This window comes from Plecotus auritus, assembly GCF_963455305.1.
Source record: "Plecotus auritus genome assembly, chromosome: 10".
Taxonomy (NCBI): Eukaryota; Metazoa; Chordata; class Mammalia; order Chiroptera; family Vespertilionidae; genus Plecotus; species Plecotus auritus.
The window spans coordinates 19538733-19544262 of NC_137785.1; the positions used below are offsets into that span (position 1 = coordinate 19538733).

Sequence of the window (5530 nt, forward strand, 5' to 3'; positions counted from 1 at the left end):
ACTGGCTGTGATGACCAGCTGTGTCTACACTGGAAGATCTGTTGCACAGGAGACACCCTTATGGGGCAGGACTTGCTTCAGTGGGGCTTTGGTGGTCACTGAGTCTGCCCCTTGAGTGTGTCTCTTATGGATGTGAAGAGTTGTAATCCGGTATGGTCTCACTCTGACCACTGGGTACACTGGCTCTTGGATCTCCAAGGAGGTGCGAGGTCAGCCACTGTCTGGGGCCGCCCAGCAGGAAGTAAAAAGACATCTGCAGATTCCTCTTCTTGGTATGAGGTTTGGAAGTGCCCAGACTTGGCCCAGCCGTGAAGCAAGGCCAGCATGGCCTTGGGTTTTCTTTTGGAAGCTCTGGGGCTCACTGACCCAGGTGCAGTTTGACAGGTTTTAGGTGAAAGAACAGGCCATTCATATGCAAAAGTGTTGCACACAGCTTTGGTGGGGCGGGGTCTCTGGGAATCACCAGGGTGCGGGAAACAGCAATGGCTGCCAGTCAGCCCTGAACCTGAGAAGTCCCGGTGCTCCATGTTCCGTGCTCATGTGCAGGAACAATAATCGCTGAGAGCACCTCTAAGAGAAAGCCACCCTTGTGTTCCTGTCCTGATGCCAGACAGTCCAGTTTCTCACCGTATGTGCCTGGGTCCCCCAGAGTCTCGCCTGGAACTGGAGTTCAGAGCAAGTGGGAGCTTGTATCTCCCTCCCAATTAAAAGAGCAACACATTCAGGTGCCAGCACTTTCCCTGCCTCTGCACCTCTTACCAGTCTCAATGCACCTTCTTCACCTCTCTAGTTGTGGAACTTCCACTCAACCAGCTTTCCCGCGGTTCTGGGTAGTAGTTGTTCTGCCATTTAGTTGTGGTATTGATGTGGTTGTGAGAGGCAGCAAGTACAGGCGCTTACCTATGCTGCCATCTTGGTTCTCCCACTAATTCCAAAGTTACTTCCACAACAATCTGCTTACATACCATCCAATAGGGCAGATGGAGGAAGATATAAAAGCATAAAAATTGAATACATTTCTTTAAACCCAAAACATTGTCTGGATTATTTCTGTGCTGAAGTCGTTGCCCTGGACCCTCGGGGGCAGCTGGGCTGGATGGAGAAAGCACACTGGATCAGAACGGGTGGGAAGGGCATCTCTTTGGGGGAGAACAGCTGCCAGCCCAGGCACTTGAGCCTGGATCCAGGATTAAAGAAGTGGTAAGGGTGGGGGAGGGCAGGGCCAGAGGCCACAGTGGTGGACTTAAGAGTCCTGAGTGGCTTGGCTGACCACCTGCCTCATAGGAGAACCTCCAGGGAGGCTGAGTCCACACTGTGGGTGGTTTGAAGAGATAATCTCTGACTGAGGGAGGGACATGGAAAGGGATCAGAGTAGAAATGAAACCCTAGGGGTACAGTGAAGGAATGCACAGGGTGCAGAGAAACCTTCTAAAGGCTTCCAGATGGCATCTTTTTGGTCACTGGTGCCAGGAAGCCTGGATCCTCTTGTTCTTAAAGTATTGTCAGCACATCCTCAGGTGGCTGGAGGAGCCGTGAGCTACATGCTCCCGGTGGGGAAAAGTCTTGAAAAGTGGACTGATCTGTGCATGTTCCTTTGAATATACAACTGTTCAATCCTAGTTGGTTCAGCCTCCAAACAGCCCTTTTGGGAAAATAAGGCAGTAACGGGCATGCTCAGAGGACAAGGGAAGAGCACATTACACTGTGGAGGTCCTTTATGTCAGATGAACTGTATGTGAGCAAGTAGGTCTGACCCCAGAAGAGGACCCTGCCTCCAGTCTACCGCAGCCATCTAAGGTCCTGGTCCCCAACCTGAGTCACTCCTGTGGGCTCTGCAAGTTCCAAGGAAACCCTGCCTCTCTATCCCCTTCCATCAAGCACCCCAACACCCACTGCCAGGCTACTCCTCAGCCTTCATTCAGTGCCGCCTTCCTGTGCATTTACTCCCAATTGCAGCCTCAGGATCAGAAGCCTTGGGGTCCTGGGAAGGGGACATTTTGCATTTCTATGGTGCTTCCTGGTGAAGTGGAAATTAGGGGACCCAGACTGGTGTCGAGGAAGGAGCAGCACCAATCTCACCCTAGTCAGAGCCCTGAAAACCTTGGCCCTCAATCTAGAAACCGAGATGGATCCCTGGACTCTTGCTTCTGTGCTACCCCCATCTTCCACCTGCCCACCTTTCCCACCCTCCCCCCAGGCTTGAGTTTCTGGAAATTTGTAACCCTCCTCAGATCTGACACAGGATACTCTAACTTTCTTCCTCCTTAGAATCTCCTCCTGCCTTTTCTCCAGCCTTGAGCCTGCCTTAAAATTCCTCAAACCATCTCACCCCGCTTGCTCTCCTAACTCCAAGTCCCCAATGGCTGCTAGTCTCCCTCTCACACCACTCCCAGTGTCCCATCCCCCTTCTTCTGAGGCCAACAAGTCCTAAACCTCAGACTCCTAAGCCTCTAGTCACAAGTGCCCCCACATTTGTTTGGCTACCTCTTTTAAGGTTCCATTCCCCCCCACACCATGTCTGCCACTCCCACTCCAACCCATGTTCTGTTTTCTTCCATTTTTCTTTAAGTGCTTTGCTGTCTTTTCTCCCTGTATGAGCAAGTGCACACTCCACTATGGACTTCCCAAATCAAATGTTTGTTCCCAAAATCAAGGGTACTCATCTGAGTCTTCAAGAATCTTATTCTTTCTTCCCAAAAGCCATCCTGCCTATCAAGACCACATGCAGGTCTGGAAGAATTGCTTCCTCTTCCTCCCCAACCCTATCCTCCAGCTCCAGTGACTCTGTCCTCCTAGGGTGGACCTGCACCCCCCACTCCCCACTCCATCCCCATGTTGAAGTCTTCAGTCTCTCCTGAACACTTGCTCCCCTCCCTGGGACTCCCACTACTCTGAAGGACTAATGCTTCAGCCTTTGTTCTGCAGACACCCATGGCCTGAGGCAGCAAAGTCTCAGGGAAGAGTAAGCCAGCAATGATTTTATATCCAGAGCCTATGTGTTTGATGGCTGTGGAAAGAGTAGGGGGTTGCTAAATACTGCTGGGGAGAGCCAGGGAGCTGCTCTATTAGCTCCCCTGGCTCTGTGCCCAGCAGCTCGAGGGGAAGGAGTTACCGCCCCTCTTTGGCATCAGAACTTACCATCATGGCTGTGACCTAAAATCTTCAGGAAGCCAGGGGGTCCTGGCCCAAAGCACCCTGGAGAAAGAGGGTAGTGTGGAGCCCACCACAGTGGTGGTGCCTCCTTTGGGATTTTAGGACCCTCTGTGGACCCTGAAATACTTTTATCCTCAGGACTCTGGGAGTCAGCTAGGCCTGCTCCTAATGGTATCCACTGCCTCACAAAGCACTTTAGTCCTAAGTCTACATAGTCCCCAAACACGGCCCACTGGTCAGATGTAGGCCATGGCCCCCCAACAGGTCTAGGACCCCCTAGAAATGGAGAGGACCCAGATCAGAGTGAGGCATCTTCAGAAGGAGTTAGGAGTGGACCAGGAACTCTCAAGAGAGAATGAGACTGGGCACCAGAAGGATAAAAAAAACCCTCCTTTTCTTTCCATTCCATCTGCTTGCAACAGCCAGGGAACCTCTGGAGTCCTGAAGAGCCTTACTCTGGGGGAGGAGACAGCTCTTTTAACATCTTTCACCCCCTTTGTACCTCTCCAGCTTTAGGGGAACATGTAGTGTTGGAAGAGGAATATGATGATGAGGAACCCAAGTTCCCCAGTGATTTTTCACATGTTCCCAGTGGAAAGAAACCTCCACCCCAGAGAAAGCAGAGACAGCAGCACCGTGTTTCAGCCAAGGACGATACTTGGGAGGGTGGATGCAGGGATCCCAGGTCCCCAGGTCGACATGGGCTGGGCTGGAAATGAAGTCAAGCAGATAAGCACAGAGGCTTGGGATTATAGGGAGCAGAACTGTGTCAGCTCTGACAAGCAGGCTTCTGGTGGCTGATCAAACTGCTGGATTTGGTGGGAGAGTATGCGGAAACTTGTGGCCATCTCATCTATGAATGCAAGCAGCTGAAAGGCAGTGGTTTGGACCTTTTTTGAGTCTGGGCAGGAGTCTCAGCAGGGTGATTGGATGCCTGGGCCCCGGTAATGTTCTTTTCTGAACCAGGATTTTGCTATGGGGCAGGGCTATCACCTGTTTTCTTAGGCTACTGGGTGCTTTGCTCCTCCTGGCCCGGGACCTCTTGTTGGGCTGTCTGCAGTTGGTCTGGTAGTTTCTTGTGAGACGGGGTGACGGTTAAGCTGGAGGGGTAAAGCCACCTGGCTCTTCTCTTGGCTGGATCCTCCCACCTTGCGGCATTGTCTGATTGTGCTGAGAGATAGCAGGCCATGGGCAGCAGATGGTAAGAATGGTTCAATGGGGTTGGCTGGAGTTGCCTTGGGTCAAACAGAGGACTAACAGAAAAGAGAATGCACCTGTAGCTAGTGGTCGCTACTGCCAGCCTGAAGAGGACGTGACTCAACTGTTGACCATGGCTGGGGTTTCTGAAGATGAGCTAAACCCTTTCTATGTGTCAGGGGTTGAAGCCACAGCATCAGATTTTGAAATGAAGAAGGCGTATAGGCAATAGGCAATTGGCAGTGATGGTTCACCCTGACAAAAATCATCATGTCCGAGCTGAGGAGGCCTTCAAGGTTTTGCGGGTAGCTTGGGACATTGTCAGCAATCCTGAAAGGCAGAAGGAATATGAGATGAAACGAATGGTAGAGAATGAGTTGAGCTGGTCAGTGAATGAGTTTCTGTCCAAGCTGCAGGATGACCTCAAAGAGCCAATGAATAATATGATGTGCAGCTGATGCCAGGGAAAGCATAGGAGGTTTGAAATGGACCTGGAACCTAAGAGTGCCAGATACTGTGCTGAGTGTAATAGACTGCATCCTACTGAAGAAGGAGACTTTGGGGCAGAATAAAGGATGTTGGGGCTCAAGACCACCTACTTTGCACTGATGGATGGAAAGTTGTATGACATCACAGAGTGGGCTCAATGTCAGCAAGTGGGAATCTCCCCAGATACTCATAGAGCCCCCTATCACATCTCATTTGGTTCTCGGACACCAGGCACCCATGGGCGACAGAGAGCCACTCAAGATGCCCCTCCTACTGACCTTCAGGGTTTCTTGAGCCGGATCTTCCAAGTACCCCCAGGACACAGGTCCAACGGGAACTTCTTTGCAGCTCCTCATCTGGCTCTGGGCCACTGCAGCTTCGAAGCCCAACAGCACAGCACTCAAGGGAGAAGCCAAACGCAAGAGGCGGAAGAAAGTGAGGAGGCCCGTCCAACGTTGACACTTGTTTTCTTCTTTCCTCAAATCAGTGTCAGGGAGTCCAAAGGGCTGTGTACAGCACAGGATGGAGTTTGATTTGTTTATTTTTAAATATTTTAAAAAGGGCAACTTTTAAGCTCAAATTGTTCATTCAGTAGGAAGTCCCAGAACCACTCTCCCTCCTCCACCAGTACCTGGGAACAGAATCTTGTCTTCTGACAATACCAAAGAAATAGGGGGTGGCTAGAGCAAAG

At 51.2% G+C, this 5530-nt stretch overlaps 1 pseudogene across 1 annotated transcript; it reads left to right on the forward strand.

The window, feature by feature from the left end:
* The first annotated feature begins 2615 nt into the window (after nucleotides 1-2615).
* LOC308235936 (dnaJ homolog subfamily C member 14-like) lies at nucleotides 2616-5298 on the forward strand (annotated as a pseudogene). Its single transcript has 3 exons — nucleotides 2616-2655; nucleotides 3664-3723; nucleotides 3940-5298. The product of its transcript is annotated as a dnaJ homolog subfamily C member 14-like (transcript).
* The last annotated feature ends 232 nt before the right edge of the window (nucleotides 5299-5530 follow it).